The sequence below is a fragment of the Bombus terrestris genome, chromosome 8, assembly GCF_910591885.1.
Source record: "Bombus terrestris chromosome 8, iyBomTerr1.2, whole genome shotgun sequence".
Taxonomy (NCBI): domain Eukaryota; kingdom Metazoa; phylum Arthropoda; class Insecta; order Hymenoptera; family Apidae; genus Bombus; species Bombus terrestris.
The window spans coordinates 11,611,990-11,629,928 of record NC_063276.1 but is presented as its reverse complement, the minus strand read 5'-3'; the positions used below and the strand labels follow the sequence as shown (position 1 = coordinate 11,629,928).

The 17,939-nt window shown below is 39.1% G+C and overlaps 1 long non-coding RNA gene across 3 annotated transcripts; it reads right to left on the bottom strand.

Annotated features, from left to right (window-relative positions):
- Positions 1-8,493: 8,493 nt before the first annotated feature.
- On the bottom strand, positions 8,494-15,487 carry LOC100646761. 3 transcript variants are annotated; one of them, XR_007225004.1, is made up of 4 exons: positions 14,835-15,487; positions 11,309-14,652; positions 10,750-11,043; positions 8,494-10,670 (listed from the first exon to the last, which is right to left on the bottom strand). It is a non-coding gene; the product is annotated as an uncharacterized LOC100646761 (long non-coding RNA). The 3 variants fall into 3 exon arrangements; XR_007225005.1 differs by having other exon boundaries at positions 10,750-11,667; positions 11,751-14,652; XR_007225003.1 differs by having other exon boundaries at positions 10,750-14,652.
- Positions 15,488-17,939: the final 2,452 nt, after the last annotated feature.

Genomic DNA, 17,939 nt, shown 5'->3' with positions numbered 1-17,939 from the left:
GGCTTAAGAAATTCTTCAGGACAAAGGGATTGACTGAAGACGCCTGTTGATACAATACAGTGACAGCGAAAGAATATATTGGGTCCTTAGGTTTATTGAGGGTCGGAGTGACGTTACGCAGGCCGCTGGCTGTCCGGTCGCGAGGGCTGGCATGCAGATGTTTAGGCGACGTAACACACACACAACTGAATTATTAACTTGTGTTATATTTACTAAATTTAGTTTTCTAGTTTATTGTTTTCTAGTTTATTACCCAAATTCTAGTTTATTGTAAATTTCAATGTTTATAATAAATAATTAATACTAAAAAATAACGCTCTCGAATCATTTAATCTCGTGCAAAAGAATTACTATAACTTATTACGATTTGCGCTTTGAATAGTCAATCAACAGAGTTCAGTCTAACGAAAAAGTATTTCGTCCACAGCGATCGTCAACGCTAGCCACGCGCCGTCCGTACGGACTGCATAGGCTGCGAGTATTTAGCACTCCAAGAGTTAGGAGGACGCGTGTGTAAGCAGCCGTAAAGAGGACGCAGCCGTGAGTGCGGTCGAAATCTCCGGAAAAACTGGAGAATTCGGACAAGGAAGTTAACCAAAGTGAAAGGCTAGTACCTGTGAACAAAAGTGAGTGCAGGAACCAATGGAATCCGGTCTGGAAAGACGTTACAGGCGAAAATGAACCGAGTGTTAGGTTATGACGGCGAGGAAACCATATTGGGACGCATGATTCCAGCGCCGCTACACGAGCTACACGCGCGCCGAAAGCGTGTCGCGCGGGCCATTTGAAAGTGGCAGTGACGAGTGGCAGTGACAAGTCCGGGGTAAGTAGTTTTGTGTGCTCAATGGGGGAAAAAGACACAACCACGAGGGAAGGTAAAGAGGTGGATGAGACAATGATAGGGCGGGGTGAAGCGGAATTGGCTGCTGAGCCGACACACGACAACACCACAAGTATGAGGAAGTATGGCTCCTCTTCAGAAGGGGCCCTTCCGCTCCACACCGAACGCGGAGAACCTACGGACGGAGGAAACGACGAAGGAGGAGGAGATCCCCGCCATCAAAGCTCCCCGCGCGAAGAAAAGGAAGGCCAACAGACCTTCTGAACTCCCGACGGACTTGGCCGAAGAGATAAGAACATCAACTACGGCCGATATAGAGGCAGAACTGATCTGTCGAGCTTCTGAGATAACCAAGGTTGCCGACCTCGCCTCTGGCGCCTTCGCGATAATGGAAGGACTCACAGCGGCATTAAAGGCGAAGAACGAGGCGCTCCGAAAAAAGCTGGCCTCGCGCTCCGCTGCAGAGAAGAGCAGCGAGATAGCGCGTCTCGCCGATTGAACACAAATGAAGGAGCTAGGACACTCGCTGATCCGGCTGATGGAATAACGCTTTCAAAACATAGAAAGAAGAGGAGAAAAGGAGATCGTCCCCGACGAGACCGCGAGAAGTGTGGGGCCTGGAGTTCCAAACACTCCAGCGACCAAAGGAGGACAAGCAGCTGCCATGGAATGGCAGACCGTCGGAAGAAGAAATAAGAGGAAAAGGAGCCAGCGAAGAAACAACCGGCGAAGCTGACTCCCGGGACAGGTGTGAAGAGCCCGAGGAAAGCCCCAGAGGGAGGATTGGAGAACGCGCGAAGAGGGGGAGACAAGCTACCGCCTCTCCCCCTCACAGACTCCGCAAACATCGGCGGTAACGATCACCCTGAAGGATATATCGGGCCAATCCTACACGGATGTGTTCGCCGCGGCCAGGGTCAGCGTCTCCCTGGCCGAGGTCGGCACTAACGCGGTGAGGATGCGCAAAACCATGACCGGAGGCATCGTTCTGGAAGTCTCCGAGGACCAGAAGAGGGAGAAGACCCGCGATGAAGGTCCGCGTGGCGACACCCTTCCGTGCTGCGAAAGCATGGGTGACCCGGATAGATATCTCGGCTATCAAGGAGGAAGTCAGCCAAGATGGAAAGAAAAAGAGAGGAATGAAGATCTACTCAGGGCAGCGATATATAGCGATAGCTTGGAATTGGGAAACCTCGACCGAAACAGGCGTGGAGGAGGAGGCCGAGAACCTTTCGCCGAGCCATGACAGCAATTTGCGACGCATCCATGCCGCGAGCCACACCGAGCACGGTGGAAAGCAGAGCAGTCCACTGGTGGAATCCCTAGATCGCGGAATTGAGAGTGAGATACGTCCGGGCCCGAAGACGGTACATGAGGGCCCGCCGCTGGCGACGACGCGACGAGGAAGAAGTCTCCCTGCGCTACCGAGCGTATCGCGTGCTACAGCGCTCATTACAAAAGGAGATCAAAATCACGAAGGACCGTGCCTGGTCCGAACTAGTCAAAGCAATCGAGTCTCACTCAGGGGGGTGGCCATACAGGACGGTGACGTGAAAACTTCGCGCGAAGGTCACGCTGGTAACGACGGAGATGGAACCGACGCACTGGCCAAGGTCATCGAGACGCTCTTCTCCCCGCAAAAGGATGCCGCACACGAGCGGCCGCGAGAAACCGCCCACACGACGGAATGAAACACAGAGTGGGAAGTCACCGAGGAAGGGCTGTGGGAGGCGACCGAAAGAATGTCCTCCCGCGACGTGGCGCCGGGCCCGGACGGGATCCCGGACCTGATTTGGAGAAAAACAATGGGGGTCATGGCTCCCAGAATTTGGCACCTGTACACGAAATGCCTGAGGGAGGGAGTCTGCCCGCGGCCGTGGAGGACGGCGAGGTTGGTCCTGCTCCGCAAGGGAGGCCGATCGGCGAACTCGCCGTCGACATACCGGCCGATATGCCTGCTGGACGAGATCGGCATGCTCCTGGAGAGAGTCGTCGCCGCCCGTCTGGAACGACACATGTCAGGGCAGATGCCGGATTGGTACGATAGCCAGTAGGGTTTTCGGAAAGGACGCTCGACGATCGATGCGGTCAGGCGCATACGGGCACTCACAGAAGACATAGTTTTCCGGGACGGTGTGGCGTTGGCATTGTCTCCGGACATCGTCAACGCGTTCAATACCATGCTGTGGAGCAAAATAGTGACGGCCTTGGAATACGAAAATTCGAGGTTCCTAGCTACATCGTGCGGCTGATCCGCGCCTACTTCGACGACAGGTAGGTATACTACGCCAGCAGCGAAGGGGAGGAAAGGCGGCCAGTCGTGCGCAGCGTTCCGCAGGGGTCGGAATTGGGACCGATCCTGTGGATCATCGCGTACGACGAGGTACTCCGCTGTCAGCTGCCGCCGGGCGCGGCCATGGTGTGCTACGCCGACGACACTCTGGTCATGGTCGGGGGTCGCGGGTCGCACGAGACGTTGCGCATCGGCAAAATCGCAACGGCCTGCGCGATACACGCTGTGCATGGACTGGGCCCAAGGGTCTCCCCAGCAAAGTCGGAAGCCATCTGGTTCTACGATAAGAAACGGCGACAGATTCCTCTGTCCGGCCTGAGCATAAACATGGCAGGTGAAATCATCGCCGTGGGATCGCGGATGAAATACCTGGGTCTCGTCATCGACAGCCAGTGGACGTTCGAGCCGCATTTCGACTCCCTGATTCCGAAGGTGTCGGCGGCTGCCAATGCCTTGCACGGCCTGCTGCCGAACATCGGCCGGGCAGGAGTCGCGGTGTACGGACTATATGAGGGCGTCGTTCAGTCCCGAGTGATATCCGGGGCCCCGGTATGGGAGGACGATCGAGGCATGTCATCGATGGCAAGTCATCGCAATATCCGGCTCCTCAGAATCATCAGACGATACCGGACGGTGTCCCACGCGTCGTTGACCGTTCTAGCCGCTCTCGCCCGCCGTGGGAGCTTTGGGCGCTGACGCTCAAGAGAAGATACAATCAAACGAGAGTATGGGATTCGGGAGAGAACTCGACCGAACAGGCGAGCCCAAACGACTTAGGAAGCGCCGAGGAGGACGCGTGGGATCAGTGACGATCCCAGCTTATCATCGAGACGCGGAGGCGTTCCTCCCAAACTGGGAAACATGGAGAAACCGCCGCGGCCTCCCGCTCATCTACAGGATGACCCAGGTGCTCACGGGACGCGGCGTGTTCGGCGAGTACCTGAGGAAAATCGGACGGGAGACAACGAATATCTGTCACTACAGCGGGGAGGGCAGGCAGACGGCGCAGCACACGCTGGAGCTTTGTCCGGCGTGGAAACTGTCCCGCTACACCCTGCGGCACGTCATAGGTGAAGGATTGGACCACCATAATTTTTACACGAGTTATAAATTAGCGATATTGTAGTATCGTGAGGAAAAAACCTGATTAGAAACTAACCAAAACAATGTCGTCTGTCCTTCAGTTGTTAGTTTACATAGGAAAAAAGCCTATATGACTAAGGTCACCTAGTTCTTGCGGAGCGTTAACAGGATGGAATTAGAGAGAGGAAAAAATAGCGCTAATGGAGGGGGACGATTTGAATTCAAAGAGTTGTTGATCGAGAAGCGTTGAGTGGTTGATCGGGAGCGTTGAGCGGTTAATCGAGAAGTGAGAGTGAGTCGAGAGGTCAGAGTTAGTCGAGAAGCCGAAGAGTAGAGTTGTAGAGTTGAGAGAGTCAGCGGAGTTGCCTGAGTTGCTAGCGTTGTTGAGAGATTGAGTTAGTAGAGTTATAGAGTTGCAAAAGTGATTTGAGTAGATTAAGATTTTTGCGTTTAATTCAAGTTGAACGTTTATCGTTCTCTGTCCAATTAATCTCTGTTATTTTTATTTATCTTAAATAAATAGTATTAGGAGAATTTTACAAATCTAAATTATCCTAATCCTATCCTTTCCGATACTACAATATCATGCCTAAACCGCAAGACCCATGTAATGGAAACGCTTAGGAATACCAAAAAATTCCTCCCAAAAGATATTCCTCATTGCAAACTAGGTAAAGGGGAGATGGTATCCAAAGAAGATGATAACGGAATTGTCGTACTATCGACAAGTTTATCGACAAAACACGCTCCCATCATGATACCAAGTACACGAAAAGATCGTAGCATTCGTGCTATTTTTCCAAGCCAACAGACATCTGCAACACTAAAACCACTAGCTGTTGTTAAATATAATGAAGGAAAGTGTGGTATAGATTATTCCGACCAAATGGTTTTTTATGTCACCACAATTAGAAAATAGTACAAATGGTACAGAAAACTTGGCATTCAACTCCTTCTGGGAATTTTTGTTGTAAACGCTTCGACGGGTTACAAAATTGCAACAAGGAAGAATATAAATATTAGAATATTTAGACAATTATTAGTTGCAAAATTATTAGAGTTGTCTGAAAATACAAAAAATCCTTGTCTTCGACGGAGTCAGCATAATATCGCCGTTTAGAAAAATGATTCCGAAAGAAGCATTAGATGCGCATGCAAACTATGTTATGCAAATAAAAGACGTCGAATGGACCGAACAAAGGCACAAAAAAATTTGAAGAAAACAACAACTTATTGTCCAAATTTACATTCTAAATAATTTTCTTAATAAACCATTTTCATATTACTTTTATAACAATTCAACAGTTTTATTATTATGGAGTATCTTTTCAAATACCTACGACGATCCTTCGCAAGTAGTCAAATAAGCGACACTCGAATACGTGTTACGCGGCCCTACCGGAAACTTTGCTTACACCCGAATACGGGTGTCGTGGAAGTCAACGTGTTAACACAGCGAATAATCGTTTTATTGGTAATACTTCCACGTTTGAAAAATAATTGTTTTATCTTTAATAACTTTGTGAAATCATAAATGTAGAATAAGCAAGAACGAATACGTCAATTGGCAACGGTGTTTTCTGTGGATAGCCAGCGTGGTTTCGTAGGTCTCTCCCAAAGATGGGCAATATTTACTACCAATTGAAAGAGAAACATGAAAACCCATAGGTGTTTTTGGTCATTGAAAGCACCGTAATCTGCATAACCTCTTCGGTTATGTCAAGATCACTGGTTAATACAGCGAACGGTCGTTATGAGTTCTACATACGTAGGTACGCAGAGAGTAACGGGCCAGAACAACGTCCAGAACAACAAAGTCTAACTCAAGTTGAAACCTACGGCAGATGTTTCGAAATCCACGATGTTCGAACTATTCAAGAACAATTTTTCCTCGGTCAGCACTCTCGCCAATGAACTCGCTAGTAATGACGAACCAGCGTATTCATTGCACAATCCCAGCATGGTGACACTTCCCGGAAAGAAACAAGGCCTAATGCTGACCAACTGTCCCCTGAAACCAGAGTCTAGTATGAACAATCCATTTAACGCGGAACCAGCGGACGTTATCACATACAATACGATAATATCAAGAAAACAATTTCGGAACAATCCGTCACTGGATAAAGATCGACACAACGAAGCAGGATGGCTGCAAACATCTACGGCTGTAAATCCTAATCCACTGCATCCAATCGAATGGAAGGAATCTAAACAAACGGAAGATACCATGCCTCTGAATTCGTCTTCCTCGAAGAATTGGGCCAAGAGACTCTGCACTATCGAGACAAAGAAGAGCCCATTGGCAAAGCCAGTACAACCGACAAGGATCATCATCATGAAAACGCGATTCGGTTAGGTCAGCGGAGGAAGCCCTGTCTCCCAATTAACCGTAAACATCTTTCACGCCTCCACGTCGGATTTACATATGGATCTCTTGCTTTAATGAAATCGTTGAGGTATGCAATGACACTTCTCGGGTCGGGGTGTTCAACGACACTTCCAGGGTCGATGTGTTCCAAGACACTTTCTGGGTCGTGCACTTCAACTGGAATTCAAATTTTGTCACGTGCCAAAAAACATTTACCGCAAGATAGGATAAACTACATATTTCATTAGTTTGTATATAGCTGAAACATTTCTCTGTTCTTGTTCACTTTATCGAAATTTTAACATTTAAGGCGAAATTAATTTAATAATAACGAATTCAAATTCTCAACTAGTTATATGTATTGGATTTCATTTGTGTGACTGTCATACGTTTTTTCTGCAACACGATTTCAGTTAGGGTTGATTTTAACTTAAAAGAGGGGAAATAATTGAAAAAAAATACTTACCCGAAATGAAACGTTATATAAAATGTATAATGTCACGGTTTATACTATAATATGACTTTGAAAAATATTCGTCGTCTTAAATTTACCGAAACGTAACGATTGCCACGCGTCGAGAGTGTGACATCAACCACAACTTAATCTACACCAGAGATAAGACATCGACCCCCGAGCTTCGGACTCTTTCGCATACGTTACCACCTTATCACCATAACCTACATCGAGTCACACACCTTAATCCACATCAGAGATAAGACACCGACCTTCAGACTCTTTTGCACATCATCCCCAAACCAAAACATATATAAGCCGAGACTTCTGCCAGCTCGAACTTCAATGTGATATAAGATTGAGTATTTGATATAACAACTACGAACGAGTACGACCTGAGACTCCTATCGTGTTGACGATGATGATGACTGTTTTAGACTTGTAGATTCTTGCTGTTCCTTGCATTGGCCTCTGATTCGAGTTGATTTAGACTCCGATTTAGACTGTTACTTGACTGTTCTGTTGATAGACTAACTTGACGTAACAATTGGTGTAGTTTAATTTGTCTAAAAAGTACATTTCTCTGAAAACGCCTGAATTTTTTTATGTAAAGTAGTTTCCAGGATATGAGGACTTTATGGAGTTACACTCAACTTTGATGATTTTTGTCACTCCTTTAAACTGAATCATTACTACTAAAAAAATGTTTTATATCTGCCTTGCGCCGACCCTGGTCGCGAGCATCATATACATGTCTAGAATTGTGACATTTTAATCAGGTGTTAAATACTTAATAAAGATGAGTCACCAAAATGAATAATAATTATTCAGAATAATTTACTAACATAGTGTCATATACGTCTAAATTTGCGGCATCTTGTTCGATTACTAAAATAATAATTCAACGTTTTCTAGTTTATTAGTTTAACTCACTAATTTATATAATTAAAATTAGTATATTCAGAATTCGTTATTATTAAAATAAATAAATAAAATAACTAATAAAATATGATAAAAATCTAAGCAGCGCGCAACATGTAACATATGTCTAAATTATGACGTTGGTTCGAATGTTAAAGTACCTATAAATGAAAACATCCTTTGAAAAGAGTAATTACTAATTGAATAATTTATAGTAGTGTAAAGATATATCTAAATTAGCGACATTTGTTTAAATGTTAACTACTAGATAGAGCACCAGGAATTAATAATTAATAAATAAATAGTTACTGGTGACAATATTGCGGTGATTGGTTAGAAACTAGTCATGTTGGTATTGCCATATTCAATACTCTCAATATAACTAGTGGCATTCTATAACACCACGTGCTGGCTCCATATCTAATTAAAACAATATAATATTTACAATTAAACTTTCTTACACAATTAAGTGATTACTTCATTTCTAACTGGTTATCGCCGAACGCGCGTGAGTGCAATGTCGATGAACAGTGTTTAATTTACTAAACTTTTAATTTATCACAACGATGCTACCATTCCATTGTGTATAGGTTAAGTTATAAAACATCGATCTGTATTACTGTTCCACCCATTAAGTAACTATAAATTAGTGTATATAAATACTAAGTAAATAAATAACATAGCAAAGCGGTATTTTAATGCATAATTCAAATTATAAATTAATTAATTAATACATAATGGATAAATAAAAAGATAACTAAATAAATAATTACAATAGTTAATTAAATAGATGGACTGAACAGAATAAATAAAAGTAGATAACAGATAGTTAATTTCTTCACTTGTTGGTTAAAATAATTTTTATGGGCTATATCCTGAGCCTACACTTTATAGAAAGTTCATTATGGAACCACAAAATACTTGGAAGTGATTCCATATATCATTGTCTGCTGTAACTAATGTAATCATATTCTTGGCGCTTAAACTTTCACCGGCATGGTTTTCATGGGCTATATGTTGGGAGGCCCATCTTGGACATTTAAACAATATCTGTTCAGCATCATTGAACTCTTCATTGCAATTCCAGCATTGGTTATTGATTTCTTTATTTATTCTGATTCTATATGTGTTAAAGGTACCATGTCCGATAAACATTTGCATTGTATAATGGTCAATAAGTTTTTTATTCTTTATAAAGATGACTATGTTGTTTATCAATTTTCTTGTCCAGTTTCTTATATATTCCTTTCTCCAATCCTCTATTGTTGTTTCTCCCAATTGTTTTATCTCTCCCTTGAGTGAGTTTTGTATCCTATCGGTTATATTTTCTATGGCGTTTAATGTGTGCCTTTTTTTCACATCATATAGCTTTTCTCACAGCTGTGCTTTAATGTATATTAGCATGTTACCTGTCAACGCGCGCAGAGCTGCATAAAAGACAGTCCTATAAGATGTTGATATCTTAATTAGGGCCGATCTTTGTGCCTTTTTTAATATTTTCTTTATTTTTAGTCCTTTTTGGATCCTCAGCCCATACAGAAGAGGCACATAGTACCATCGATTCCCAGAACAATCTTCTAACTAGGTTAGTGGGACCATTTATGTTGGAAAGTAATACTATCAACATTCTGACTAAATGCATCAGCTCTACCGCATAATATTTTCAGATGCACAGTGTAATTTCTGATGTTGTCAATTGTTAATCCCAAGTATATAATAGTGTTATTTGTAGTAATTAGCATATTTATAATATTTACATTTATTATCTTAGGTATTCGCATACCAGTCAATAGAATAATCTCTGTTTTTTCTTTTGCAACTTGCAATCCAGCATTATTACACGAAGTCATAATTGTGTTTATGTTTATATTTAGTTTATTTTCTATACTTTCTTCTTTATTGACACCCATTAGAATTGCCAAATAGTCTGCAAAGGTTACAGTTTGTAAATTTTATTATATTAATAAATTTATTGAGAAGTCCATCGTCCACTAAATTGCATAATAATAGCGTAGACATTACTTTCAAATTCTCCATTAATGCTTTTAATTATAATCTCTTTATCCTTCAGGTAACCATATAATATCAATAAGTTTCCTGGAAGTTTTCTTTACCTGGCTTCCTTAATTATTGTATACCATCTAAGGGTTTTGAAAACATTTTTAATGTCGTCAGCAATCTGGATGTATACTAAATTTTTCTTTTTGCAGAAATCTGCAAATTTGTTAACCTATATAATGGGACCAACTGTGCTCCTGTCTCTGTGGAAACCATACTGGCTTTTGTGATATGGCTATTGCCACAGATATTTCTCAGTGGAGGATTTAGAAATATTCCCCCATATCTTGCTCATCGCAGGTAGTATATTTATGAGCCAATAGGAAGTAGGAAGGAAGGGATTATTTCCTGGTTTTGCAATACTACTCTAGCAATTTTCCATTCTTTAGGTATTTTATCTATTTTGTATATAGTATTAGGCATGCTTAGTATGTCATGAGCTTTATACTTAAATAATAATTTAAATATTGTTCCAGAGACACCATCCACGCCAGCCGCCCGTTTAGAATTTAATCGTCCAATGGCATTCGCTAACTCCTCCATTTGGACGGTGATACATACATCGTCGTTTGTTACTTCCTCGTAACTACCATCCCGTCTCTCTTCTTCGGCAGTTATGTTTATTTTTGTGGTGAAAAGTGTATCTATAATGCTATTAATTTTATTTGAGTTTAAGTTATTTACTGGTTTCTTGTTTTTTACTTTATTTATAACGCTTTTATGGGGTTTACCCTATGGATCCCATTTTAAGATTGCAACAAATTCCTTCCACGTTTGTTCTTTGCCTTTCTGAATTAATATTTTCAGTTCCTTTTTATTCTGCTTATATATCTTGGTAAACTCCTCCACATTGCTGGCTATTTAATACAACCCTTCTACTTTTATTCTCCATCTTTCAAAGTGGGGCTATATTCTCATTCCACCAATAGTTCTCGTTCTTCTTATCCCTTGGTAGGAAGACTTTTTTTAATTCGGCTTCACGCGTTTTTTCTAAAATATTTTGGAGAAATTCCCCATGGCTCATCCTGTAAGATGTAAAATTTATTATTAGATTATTTTTTATTTCGTCAAATTTATTAATAAACCTCTCCGGATCGTAGTCTTTCGTCGAAAATTTATAATGACCTCTATTTCTGTTAAATTTAAATTAAAAATTTGTGGGATCTTTGTTCTTTTATAAAGCCTAGCTAGGTTATTATTTACGCTCACTATGCCAAGATAGCTATTACTATTGCCCCTAACAAAGGAGTATTTTTTGTTGACTTTTATGGTTGTAATGCCATTTTTTACCAAAGCCCCCATTAAGGTTCTATCCTCTTTGTCGGTTTTGTCTCCGTCCCATACTGCCGATTTTGCATTATAATCACCAGCAATAAGTATTTTACTTTGTTTTTTATATATCCTTTTCATTAAGCTTTCTAATTTGTCAACGTATTTATAATAGCTATTTTTGTTGATGTTACGGGAACAATATCCACTCACGTAGGAAGTATCCCCTATTCTTATTTCCAACATACCGTCTTCCTGTATTATGGTATCATCATATGGGAATGCGCTGTTAAATAACGTAACCCATATGGATGCATCACCTTTTATATCTTTGTACCAGTACATCTATTGTTTCTTTGGTTCAAAGATGATAACGATATCTGTGTCACGTAAAAAAGAAACTCTCTTGATGATACAAAAAACTTTATTTCTCAAGAGTCCAAGACACTTGGCTACCACTTACAATGTTCAAGTATCGGCTCACAGTTCAGACTGGCTCGGCCGTCATTATTCGGAGTCTAAATACTAAGCAGGAACAATGAAAATGATGGAGGGGATATTGTTCCTGGAAGTTCCTTATCAGGGTGGCGAGGTGTTAATTGACCGGATAATATTTAGAAGTATCAACCGTCCGGAGGATATTTAGAGGTATCAACTGTCCTGAGAATATTTGGAGTAGAGGTATCAACTGTCCGGAGAATATTTAGAAGTGGTCGCCTAAGGTGACGTCAGGGTAAAAGAATTTGGGGTTACATCTGCTCTGACTTCATAGGCGCATTGGTACATTAAATCCTGTGCCAACTTGCAGCGATTTAAATTTGTCTGCAAAGTCTTTATCTTTTTATTCTACTATTTCTCTCTTTCATCGCTCTTCTGTATATAGGACACGCCAATGACCCAGTAACGTGTTTTTTATTTGCTAAACCATGAGCGCTCCACATGGTGCAGTACGGTTCATTAATGCAGTTCTCCATATTGTAATTCCTAACTCTACATTTCCTGCAAAGTACCTTTCCAGAGCTAACTGTTATTTTATATAGGTTGGGGTTGATATTCAAGCTGATTCACACGGATTGATTATCACACCTTTTATTTTGTTTCTTATACAAAACGCCTAATCACACAGGAGGCGTTTAATCACACAGGATGCGTCTTAGCAATTAACGCGTGGTCGACTCCTAAGACAAAGGAACGTCGTTAGGAGTCGTACCAACTTAGCTTTTAGTAACTAGCGGTCATACCAACTTTACATTTCTTAACACTAACTTCTTTGCACTGATTTGAGGTGTGTCCTATTTTATGACACCTAAAACATCTATTGATTTTCGGCAAGATTTTTATACTTGTTACCGTCAATCCTGCTCTGATTTTTAAATTGTTATAATTGGCAGGAACAGTTGATGCGGGGATAATAACTATGGGTTGTCATATTCCCCACGGGTTTATTAGCAGTGTCTTGACGTCAACACAGTTTCTGTTACTTATGCTTAAGTCACTACAAATGTCGCTTCTGAGCTCTTCCTTGCTCAGCGGATCGATGTTTTTGACTTTCAATGACACCATAGTTTGTAGTGGTGTTGACTGTACTCGGTTTTCCGTAACCGTCTTTATTTTGTCTGAAATCTCATTTGCTGATGCTTTTGCTTTTATTAATTCGACCAAGATATTCCCGTACCTTGTTTTCCTAACACCAGTTGTTTTCTTGAGAGCTTCCTTAGCTCTCATAAGTTCTCTGTAGGTTTCGAGTCATTCTTTTCCACTTTCGACCTTGACAAGTATAGACCTCCGGTCTATTGCGAATTCTTTGCTGACTTTTCACTTTTCTGCTGTCCCTTTTGGGTTGGTGTTGATATTCTTTTTTTAATCTTCTCTTTTCTAAGTGTTTTCTTATTTATTTGAACTTTCCATTCATTAATTTCACTACTATTATTTTCCCTCTGGGTGTCATCTTTATCTATGCCAACGCTCCTTTCTTAGATCTTTTCCTAAGTTCTTCCCCTTTGTCTTTCACTGGGGAGGTCTGTTTCCTTTTACTAATTTGGTAGTGTCCTTTTTGTATCAATCTATGTTTTGTAGTTACTATTTAGGGCGCGACGTTGCCACAGACTTTCTATGAGTAATCGTTTCCTTGACCGGTGTAATCCTTACCCTTTATTTTTTATTTAATCCTTGGATCCACTCAGAAGTGCCATTCATATGTTCGTTATTCTCTTTAGTCATCTCCGCTATTTCCGCATCTTTTTTTAGATAATAGGTGGAGTCTCGTATTTATTTTTTTTTTTGTGTTTAAAATCACTTCGGTTAATGTATTAATTAACACATTCACTTCCACTTGTTTGATGGAGTATTCTATTTTTCTTTCTGATTGCGAGGATATCCTTTCCTCTTCGCTTTTCGTAAGATCTCTTATATTTTTCTGCCTCCTCATGACCGATTTGATTAATTCTCCTCCCCCCTCTCAATTCTTTCGTTCCTTAATTCTTTTTGTTTTTACCGCCATTGGGGTGTTACAATCACTATATTCGAAATATTCCGAAGGTGTGTCGATATGCAATTCACTTTCATCAGTATATTTGCTCTTGTTGACTGGAATTCTCACCGGGCTTTTTTTGGAGTAAGGGGATTGTCATTTTCCTTTGTTCCTTTTTTTAAAAAAGGATAAAATCTTACTCTCCACTGCTGTAATACCCGAAATGATTTTCAGTCTATTATTCTTTTTGTTCTCCCGTGGAGATGTGCCTGGGTCCGTTCCGGCTACTGCTTATTTGTCTAACGTAATTGTATTTGATTTTATCATTGTCTCTGGTCTCAACTGACTTCCAACTTCTTTTATTTCTCTTTGGGACAAGAGTGTTCCTGTGCTAATTTACCCAGGAGCATTTAAACTCAATAGTCGTGATTCATTCGTGCACCTGGGGAAGCTTGTACTGACATGTCCTGATTTAGATGAACTGTTAGTGCCTATATGCTCTAGCCTAGGTCGGTCACTCGAATTCATATGGCCTGATCGTAGTGATCCAGTCACATTTATATAGTCTGGTTCTGATGTGCTACTCAGGTGTTCTGACTCTCCAAATATTATTCGCGAATTTGTATATCGGTGGCATATACCCAGTTCCTAAACACATTGTCTCGTGTGACTTAATCTAATCAATCTTGATTCACTTGGACCCATTCGATAATTGTTCTTCTGGATATATTTGACCGGATCCACTAGCACTCATTTGTACTAGTTTATTAACATTTATTATTCTGAATCAAATTGTATCATGTATAAAGATCTTATCCCGGTACCATAACTCCTCCGTAAGTACCGTATGTACCTAGTTGAGAGTTAGTATTTTGACCAACTGTCTCGTCAAATCCTGTTTTATTTATCATGAGATTAATATTGTCGTTATGAAGTACGATTTCTCATGCAGAAAAGATATGTGAGATATGATAATACATTAGTGTACAAAGTTAAAGGCTGACTGCATTTTAGATAAAAAATTGTCGATATTAAAACTGTCATAATTTTGTGGAAAAAAATTGGATAACGGTTTACCTGGGCTCATTTTAAAACACGAAGCTTTTTCCCTTATAATCTTGTGTTCATTTTTTCATTAATGGCTGGGGAACTGAAGATACTTTTTCTTTACGAAGATTTTACAAATTTAAATGACTCTGTAGAATTTGAAAACTTTCCTTCAAGATCCGTTTTAGGATAACTTTGTGAAGGGAAGTCTCGCCTTTATAACTAAGGATTGTCGTACGACTTCTTGTTGCCCTTTATTGACATTTGAAATATAAAAAAGGCTATCGGTATTGTAATAAGTCAAGATACACCACGAGGAGATTGGGGTTAGGGCATGGTCACTTGAATATTACGTGCCGTGTATGGATAGTGTCTATCTGTTCATTATATATAGTGTGTGTGTATGTTTAATTTATTTAAAAGCGGCTATTATCTCCTCGTTACCTTATTTTTTGGTATCGATCGTCCATGGACGCACACTATAACACACAATAAACGTATGTACTATACACACAAACTGTGTACAGTTCGAACAATAAAAACATACTACACATGTGCCAGAAACACATATCCTATATACACTCTAAGCACGCAGAAACTAAATACGCATTACACAAATAATAATTACACGCACACTAAATTCGTATATTACACACGCATTACATATACTAAACAGACACTACACATACGTCACGCGTGGTTCAAGTTTGACCGTTCAACCTCCTCGTGATATACTTTGAATTATTCCAATGCCGACGGCACACTTTTCATTTGACCCCTTGTCCTACCCGTTAACTCTCGATTGCTCGGGCCACAATAAACAAGAAGGTCGGTCACGCGTCGAACCATTTAGCTATTTAGCAGTGTGCTCGAACTTGCGCAAAGTGTATACGTCTTATGGCATGTACATTATTTCGGCTCAACAATAGGAATTGTGAAATAATAAACATGTTTGGATACAACTAATACTTTTAAGATGTCTGGGAAGTAATTATGATCGATTCATCAGTGAATAAAAATGATTTATTATTTAAAAGTGGATAATGTATCAATAGCAATTTGTAAATTAATACTTAATTTAAATTAACAATGAAACACAATAGGAAACACAATATCGCTACCATAACTATCAATATCAGAAGTATTTACCGAATCACTATCCGCAATAATAATATATTTCTCACTACCATCATCAATATTAGATTTTCTTTTTTACTGGCATGATAGGTATAAGGATTGTTTAATTCTTTTAGGAAATTATAACCTAAATGTGTGAGTGTAACGAACAATTACACGTAACTAAAGTAAGAAAATATCGAGAACAACGGAACCACGAGTCTGACTCATGTTTACGTTAGTTCTGAATGAAATACCACGAGCCAGAGTCGTGTTTACGTTTGGTTCGAACGAAGTACCACGAGTCTCAGTCGTTGTTGTAAACAAAAAAATTTTAACTCCGTAGAGCTATCTGAATTTATAAAATTTTCGAAAAGAGAAAATATCTTCGCTTCACCACCTGTTAAAAGAATATACACAGAATTGTGAAAGAGGATTAAAATGAGCTCATGTAGTTATACAATTTTATTTTTTCAACGGAATTATAATAGTTTAAATATCATTAATTTTTCATCAACGAAATTATCCTTTAATTTTATATACCAATGAGCCAGTGTAACAGCACAGGAATGTACAATGTATGAATAATATGAGTCTCACAGAGGTTAAATTAATCATATTTACTTACTGCAATTTCATAAAACATAAAATAGCTTCTAATAAAAGATAAACTTATTCCTATATGTATATACTCCAGGTCATGACGAAATAATTAGAAATATCAAGATACATTAGAAAATATAAGGTTTTTTAATACCATCATTTTTTTTTACTTCTCAATTTATAAAGTTGATCAACATAGCTTGTGAATAATTTACTTAGATAATTTAATATCAAGTAGATAATACATTGCAACAAACTGTAAAATCTAATTCTTCTAAACAATGCTTTATTTATCTGACCCCCTCAAACGACAAACAGTTTATATAACTAGAGCTTATATAATAGGAATTTATTGATTCTCCCCACTACCTATGATTTCTTATTTAAATAATAGAAGTTCACGGCCAGTTAAATGGATTCAATTTCTCCATAGGACTTTAGTTAATTGGATCTAACTAGAATTTCGTGCCAATAAACAGAGTTCAGATAAATGGAATTTTACTGGCTTCTTAATAACTCCACGGCTTAAAATTCGACCTATTCGTAATATAGTTCTGAAATTGAAATTTCCCTTCAAGATTACATCATAATCCAACACAATTTTTTCTCCGTAAAATAGTGCAAATATTTTCAATTAAATGTGTTACATTTTCTTACATTATTAAGTAATCAGAGATGGATTGATTAATAAGAAATTTTTTATTAAATTTTTTTAAACTAAAATTTTATATGTGAGGTTTATAAAAAATACGTAAAATTTTACAAAATATATGTAATAAATATACATTATATAACTATTGTTTATATAACTATTGTAACCTTCAGATTTGTTTTCAAGGGTATACTTAGCGTGGCTCCAGACAATAAATATAATTTTTAATAAAAAATACTGAACGTCGTTCATTATCTATCTTCTCTTTTTGAACTGTATTTTTATTTCACTAGAAGATTAGAAGCTACAAATAAAACCGGTTTTTTATTTTTTTATTTTAGATTGACATTTACATTTACATAACCATTGTTTTCATAACGAGCAATTTTACTTTTAGACAAAAATTTATAATGTAATATAATACAAATGTTGAATAAATATATATTAATATATAATATATATAATAATATATAAATTATATATAATATATATAATAATGTAATATAATACAAATGTTGAATAAATATATATTAGACCTCACTGATGAAATAATAAATTCATTTAAATATCAATAAGTCCACCCTATACTAGAATTTATGGAATTTTTCAAAGGTCTAAATAAGTAAAAACGCTAGGCTTATCATCGTTAAACATAAATTTTACTTATGGAATGTAAAAAAACATATCACTATAACTATACAATTATCAATCTTGTGTATAATTTCTCTATCAGAATGATTGCAGCGCGAAGATGATACTAGAAA